The sequence below is a fragment of the Mus pahari genome, chromosome 8, assembly GCF_900095145.1.
Source record: "Mus pahari chromosome 8, PAHARI_EIJ_v1.1, whole genome shotgun sequence".
NCBI classification, from domain to species: domain Eukaryota; kingdom Metazoa; phylum Chordata; class Mammalia; order Rodentia; family Muridae; genus Mus; species Mus pahari.
In genome coordinates, this window is record NC_034597.1 from 59,705,665 (window position 1) to 59,713,961 (window position 8,297).

Below are 8,297 nucleotides of genomic sequence, written 5' to 3' on the forward strand. Positions count from 1 at the left end.
AGTCAGGCTCCAGCACTCTGTTGATTACAGAGAGGAAACCACTAGGGGGCAGCAGAGGTGTTGCTCTCCATCCGCACCAGGGAGGAAGATGCTGTGGTTGCGCTTTAGAGGAAGTGGGTGGGAAGCCCAAGGTCTGGGAAAATGACCATAATAACAGTACCTAGTGTTTACATAGCACCTTTCTTCAATTAGCTCAGCGTGTTTGGATGTGATTATTCAGCTGGGAGCTTCCAGTTGTGGGAAATGAAGCACAAGGAAAACACGTGGCCTAGGTGGGACAGAGTGGAAGACTCACTCTTACTCATTCCAAGTGCCCATTCATTAGCCTTACCCAGAAACGCTGATGCGCGATCCTTCCTGGTCACTTCCTTAGAGACAATAAGCTGAGAGGTCAAGAGTCCCGAACTGAAATGGGTTAAATTAAAGATTCGACCAACTGGGGGAAGGGACCCCATGACTCAGAGCCAAGAGAAAAACTAAAATAGACCTGTATAAATTTTGTGTCTGTCTATACGGTGCGAAGCGGAACATATCACTTTCCAATGAAGAACATTTTTTTTAAAAATGTAAGTAATCCTTGTCATTTTTAAACTAATTTTTATTTTTTAAAAAGGAAATCCGTTCTAAACTGAGCCCTCCACCCCAAAATAAAATGAACAAAAATTGAACTTGCATTTTGAAAGCTAAATAAATCTTTACTGCACAAGGAAAATGCCACGTGCCAGCATAGTTTAATAGAGAAACATTGTGACAGGTAACCCCGAATTGATGAATGAACAGATAGATCAGTGCCTTAGTCGCAGAGGCCATTGTGGCCAGTAAGTGCATCCTGTGTGAACATTTTCAAGGAATGGTGTGTGATGGATGATTAAGATGCCTTCTCACTTAGGGGATTATCTGCTGTGCTAGCTGTGTGTTCCTATAGTACGAAACAGTTACCAACAGTTAGGACGCAAGGGTCTGTTTTGGCTCTCAGGTGTGGGGAAGCAAGCAGAGGCAGGTGGATGGCCACATTCGAGAAGCAGAGTTAATGGTACTCGGCTCACTTTCTCTTCTTACTCAATCTGGGTCCCCAGCCAGTGGACAGAGAATGCCCACATTTAAAGAGGGTTTCCCCACCTCAACCTCATCTAGAAACCCCTGTCAGAGGCCATGGCTGAAATGTCTTTGGACCCCAACAGCCCCCAACTTGGGATTCAGGCTGGTCTTGAACTCACAAGAAACCTATCTGTCCCTGCCATTTTCTCCCAAGTACTGAGATCAAAAGCCTGGATTTATTTATTTATCTATGTACCCTTGAAAATACTTATGTCAATTCCCATTTCTTTGGAATTTCTTTGGAGAAGCCTGAGGAAAGGAAGGTTCAGTGACAGGCCCAAAATGGGATCCAGGTCAAGGGGAGGTCCCAAGGCCTGACACTATTACTGAGGCTGTGGAATGCTCACAAAAAGGGAACTAGCATGTCTGCCCTCCGGAAGACCCAACAAGCAGCTGAAAGAGTCAGATGCACTTATTTTCACCCAACCAATGGACAGAAGATGCTGACCCCTGTTGTTGAATTAGGGAAGGCTGAAAGAAGCCGAGGAAAAGGGCAATTCTGTAGGAGGACCAGCAGTCTCAATTAATCTGAACCTCCGAGATCTTTCAAACACTGGACCACCAAACAGACAGCACACATCAGCTGATATGAGGCCCCCAACACACATAGAGTAGAAGACTTTGGGGTCTGTGTTCATTAAGAGATGAAGTACCTAACCCTCAAGAGACTGGAGGCCCTAGGGGGTTTAACAGTCACGTGGGGTGGAGGGTGAGGGCATCCATGTGGAGATGGGGTGGAGCAGTCAGAGGATGGATGGGGAGGGGCAGGGAATGGAATATGGAGTGTAAAAAATGAGTTACAAATAAAACTAAATTAAAAAAAGAAAATACTTCTATTATACTTCTATTAATTCCTGTTTCTTTCTCCCTTCTTTGGAGATCAATATCTATGTGGATAAATATACCTATACCCCCTTTCTCTTTATATAAATTAATCGAGAATACTTTTCTATATTCAACTTCATTCAAATTCCTTTTCATTTATAATACAAGCATATTCCCAAGTATCTGCTGAGTCTTACGGCTTGGACCACATGCTACATGCCAGGTTGAGCAATTGCCAGTTCTCACATGACAGACCGCATTATGTTATAGAGACTCTTGGTTCATACTCTACAGCAAACTCCCTCACGATCAACTCAGAGTCAGAAGACAGAAGTGCTGCTGTGTGGACATCTTATTCCCACCTGTACTGGCTAGTTTTGTGGCAACTTGACACAGGCTGGAGTTATCACAGAGAAAGGAGCTTCTGTTGGGAAAATGCCTCCATGAGATCCAGCTCTAAGGCATTTTCTCAATTAGTGACCAAGGAGGGGCCCCTTGTGGGAGGTGCCATCTCTGGGCTGATAGTCTTGGTTCTATAAGAAAGCAAGCTGAGCAAGCCAGGGGAAGCAAGCCAGTAAGGAACATCCCTCCATGGCCTCTGCATCAGCTCCTGCTTCCTGACCTGCTTGAGTTCCAGTCCCGACTTTCTTTGGTGATGAATAGCAATGTGGAAGTGTAAGCTGAATAAACCCTTTCCTCCCCAACTTGCTTCTTGGTCATGATGTTTGTGCAAGAATAGAAACCCTGACTAAAATACCACCCAAACGTGACTGAAATCGACGGTTCACAATCCCTAGATTCTAGACTCTTTCCTGTTGACAATATTAACCATCACACCTGCTAATAAAGTTTGCAGTCTTCCTCCTCCTCCTCCTCCTCCTCCTCCTCCTCCTCCTCCTCCTCCTCCTCCTCCTCCTCTTCTCCTTCTCCTCCTCCTCCTCCTCCTCCTCCTCCTCCTCCTCTTCTCCTTCTCCTCCTCTCCTCCTCCTCTTCCTCCTCCTCTTTCCCTTCCTCCTCCTTTTCCTCCGACTCCTCTTCTTTTTTCTTTGTGCTATGTTTCTTCCACTTTCCAACTGGGATGTTCGGAAATGGCTTTCTCTTTAGACACTTAACCCTAATAGACTCACCATCTGATTTCAACAAATACCTGCTCTCCTTTAAATTCAGAAGGCATCTTTAATATGGTTTCTAAAGAGTTCACAGGCTCTTCACATTCTAAAAAGGGACTGTCCCAAAGTGGTAGACAGTCTGAGTCCTCGGTGAACTGAGCTTTGCTTTGTAAAAATGCATAAGTCAGAGACTCCATGTCCGGAAACAGGAACTGTGTGCCGTTCTTTATGAGCTATCTTTTCTCCTCTCCCATGTTCACTGAATTTCAGAAATACCAATGTTTTATTGGATTTTATTTTATTTATCTGGGTACTTACCTCAGATATCTGGTCTGATTTCCTAGAAAAGATAAAGACTGACTCCAACTTAAACTGGTAGTAACAACAATTGCTTCCTCCTTCCCTCCCTCCCTTCCTCCCTCCCCCTTCCCTCCCTCAGTCCCTCCCTCCCTCTCCATCCTTTTGTGTCTCTCCTTTCTGCACACAGATGTATATGAAAAGTGTAACTTGGAGGAACAGAACTGCTATGAATGGGAGACCCTGGCAACTGAAGACAGAAGTGTTGCTGTGTGGGCATCTCGCTACCACCCAAACATGACTTAAGTCAACAACTCAGTAGTATTAATTCTGGACAACCAATCAGCAGCAAGCTAAAATTGTTCATACACAATCAGTAATAGATACAAAACTTTTCATAATGGTCGACAGTACAGAGGTTTGCTGTGAGTTTAAGGCCATTCTGATCTACTTAGCAAGTTCCAGGCCAACCAAGTAGTGAAAATCCTATCTTAAAAAAAAAAAGGCATTTTAAAAATGAAGTCTGTATAGAATAGATGAATAAAGGTTATTCAAAGAGACTTGCAGGCTGGACATGTGACCAGTGGTCAGGTTAAAGCTACTACTGCTTTTGCAGAAGACTCCAGTTTGGTTCCCAGGAATGAAGTCCAGTGGGAGAGGATGCCCAACAACCTGGTAACTCCAGTTCCAGGGCCTCTACTGCCCTCCTCTGGCCCCTATGAGCAACTGCACTCATATGCACATACACCAACACAGACAAACACTCAAACACACAATTCAAAATGCTTGAAAAGGGAGAGACTTAGATGAGAGATTTGGATCTGTTACTGATTGTGTATGAACAGCTTCATCTTGCTGCCGATTGGTTGTCCAGCACTAACACTTGGGAGCTGTTGATTTTAGTCACGTTTGGGTGGTAACGAGATGCCCACACAGCAACACTTCTGTCTTCTGTTGTCAGGGTCTCCCATTCATAGCAGTCCTGTTCTTCCAAGTTAAACTTTTCATATATGAGATTACAGGCACAGACCATCATGCGTGGCTTCTGTGTGGATTTTTCTTAATTTTTAACACACACACACATTAAATATATGTCTAAGAACCATGAAATGGGTTGATACATGGGAACATACATGTTTTAATCATATTCAGTACTTCTACCTTCTCAACAAAATTTATTATAGAACCGAATTGAGAGTTTTTTTTTCCTTTTTCTTTTTCTTTATTCTTCTCTCATACTATACATCCTGGCCACATCCTTCCTTCCCTCCCTCCACTCTTCCCAGTTCCCCTACCACCTCCTCTATGCACCAGATCCACTGCTCCACATTGAGAGTCTTTAACAGGCAATAACTCAGAACAAATTGTTACACTTTAATCAATTGAGAGAAAATGGAGAAAAACTGAATCTTGACATCTGTCATATTAGATTTCCAGATCTGAATTTTTTTCTCAGCTGGGAAATATCCACATTCTATTCAAATAAAAATAAAAAATGCCCAGCCCTGTGGTCCTTTCTCTTTGAGATGGTTCTCCCTGAAAGTTCTGATGTATGAACAGCTATAGAACAAATTTCACCAGAAAGGGAGCACACAAAAGATTTCATTGAGCTAATGTTATTACTTTTTATATTTAAAGTAGAGTTTTATAAGAGAATAACTTTGAATTGGCCAGATTCAATTAATGTTATTACTTTTTATATTTAAAGTAGAGTTTTATAAGAGAATAACTTTGAATTGGCCAGATTTCAAAGTCTTTGTTTATTTTATGCATTGGAATTATAGGGGCTTTCAGGGGAGCAGGGTCTCACTCTGAGCTCAGGCTAGCCACAGACTCCCATTGATGTACGCACTTCAGCTTCCTAAGTGTCACAAGGCAGGCGATCATATACCACACAAGTCAGAACATGCAGTTCATTTCAGTAGAACTGTCTGACCTTTCTCTTTTCAACTAATCTGGGACTTCCCTGAAGGTAGGAATGTTCTTAGTCACATGTTCCATTAAACAAATAGGACAGGTGATTCACGGCCTGTAAGCAAATGACGACCGGGAGCACATGTCGATATCTGAGTATAATCATAGGGTCCTTTGAGGGCGGAGAGAGAAGAAGAAACAAAGAATGGACCAGATTGGGAATGTCAGAACCTACTGCACTTATGTCATGGCACAAAGAAGGAGCCTGGAGGGAAGCACAATAAACAATCACTGGGCTAGAAGGAGAAGCCATTGGCACTTTGCATTGTGGAAAAGAAAGAAAATATTTAGAGGTTTGGGTTGGCATGACTGCAAAGGTTAAAAATGATAGGAAATGTGGTAGCTATTAGAATGGTCCATAAATACTCAAGCTCACTCCCTCTGCTCTGTGGTATATTAAAGATCAGGTCTCCCTGACTTGGTTAGCATAATGAAATGCAATTGAAAGTCATGTGTGACATTTCCTACAGGGAGCTTTGAGGGCCAGTGAAGATGTCCCCTTTCAAAATTCCTTTGCCATGCCAACTAAAGGTTTATAGTACATGATTTAGGATTAAGCATGGCATCCGGTGTGACAGTCTGCTGTCACCCACACAAGGGCAGATACAGCAGATAAAAAAATATACTGTAGCTATCTCACTCCAATGACTGTGTTGCTGATGATTGCAACATAAACTCGCTTATACATAGGAACTAAGAGGAAAAAAAAAAGGTTGCTGTTAGATTAGATTTGAAAAATAACAGAAATCAGATTTTCAAATTCTATAGTCAATTATTGGAAATCAATAAAAGACACTCTGCAAATAACATTTCGAAAATACTTAATGTAAAAATGTAAAGAATCATTTTTGACCTACCATTGTCAAAGTCCTTTGGAAAAAAATACCCCCAATGAGTAAAATTAAGTGGAAATGTGTCCTGACCCTTAAGACAAGGTTGCAATTCCATTCACATGCCGACGCTGAGTGACAAGGAAGGACATTAGCAATGAACTCGCAGCTGAGTTAGGATGGATGCAGGGTCTAGTCTTACTGCTGATCATCTCAGAACGGTAAAGGTGATGGAATCAACACTTGCTATCTAGCAACTACAAGAGCATCTGGTGCAGAAAAGCGAGCATCAGATGGGAAGACGTCTGGGAGGGCAACCGTTAAAAGCCACCTTTTCTGTCTCACCTAGGAGGTACAGAAACTCCTATTTTCAACCTACTCCTGAAGATGCCCTCAGTAAAATCAGAGTGCTCTCCCAGCAGGCTGCTAATGGTGTCAGTTGGGGAAGAGAGCAGTTAGTTCAGTTATAATCAGGGCACCATAACGGATACATAAAAGAAGGATGCGTCCTCACCCTCAGTTTTCGTCCATGTCCCCTGGGCTATCTTGGTAAAAAGCCTCCTGCACTGTGTCATATTGACTTTCACTTCCAGAGGCTGCTGATAGGAAACCAACTCAGCCAATCACAGCTATAGGTTATTGGTTTTTTTCTGTAGAGGACTCTGTGGAAAGCAGACACAAACCCTAAGGAGCTTGGGGTTGTTGAAGGCCAACTTCCCCAGGAGATGATGCATTTGAATGTGTGAAGCTTTTGAATGGACTCTCTACCGTGACTTCACTATTAGCTGTTCAGAACAGCTGTGCAGGTGAGAAGAATCATCCACAGTAACGGCAGAGGCCATTGAAAGTTCCATCCCAAGATGGGGATGTGGCCAAGAGGAGGTTGCTCGCACCCATGTAGATGGTGTGATGAACCCATGCATGTACTAATGAGACTTGGACTTATAACTACAATAAAATGAAGACATGGGATTGGGAAGGAACTGGATTGGGTGCTCTGGAAAGAGTTGGATGGAGAAGATTGGGAAGCAGGTATGATCACAAAATATATATACATGGAATTTCCAAAGAATAAATTTAGAGTGTTATTGTTAAAACGCAGGCATGCCTGGCTTCTCTGGGTGGGGATTTCCACTCTGGTCTTCACCCTTGCTAAGTAAACACTCTGACACTCTGGGTCATCTGCTTAGCAGAATTTACTCTCTGTAGTTGAAGAATTTGATATATATATATATATATATATATATATATATATATATATATACATATATATCCAGTATATATATATACTGGATATATATATATCCAGTTTCAATTGCATCAACACTGTTGACATCGTGTAATTGAATATCAATTGACAGATCTTTTTTATCTTCTTCAGAATATTTTCTGAGCCTGTCACCATGGTGACACTTTTGTACTTTTTTTTTTAATTCTGTCAACTTTTCTTTGTACAAGTTGTAGCTTTATTCTTAGTTGCAAATAAATTTTCACTTTCCTAAGTTGTCCTTTCTGTGATGAGTGGACATTTCCTGGGGATCTGAAAAAAAAAAATAGCTGCTTACCCCAGAGAATGTACCAACCGCAGAAACAAATAAACCCTTACGCACAGGTACAGCTTAGAGAACCTATGGGTTTAACTGGGGTGACTTCTGGGAGCACACATGGGCAAAGACACCTCTGAAGAAAAGAGCCCTCTCCTAGCAAACACAGCTGCCCAGAAGGGGTCCTCTCTGCTCCATGATAAAATATGAATGGGTCCAATCTTGTGCAGATCTCCACCAGAGCAATCAAAAGGACAATGACCACATCACCCCAGGAGGGTGACACATGGTTATAAGGTGATGGTTTTATGGTCTTTAAATAGTTCCCCCTAATGTTGCTAGACTCACCTAGATTTCCCATGATTTGTTCAGGGTGAGACTTTATGATTGCTTTGTTTTAGGTGTATGTTTTAAACAGGGATCCTCTTATTTCTTATCAAATTTGCCAGATGTTCAGCTAACATTATTTTGTGTTTATGCTTATGATGATGTTTCTTAGGGGAGCTTTTTAAAAATTATTTCTTCTAAGTCACTCAATTCAACATTTGTTTTCTATTTTTGTTGCTAGCTAATTGCCCCAAATTTGTAGCATATATATCCTAAACAGTGGCTAATTTCAA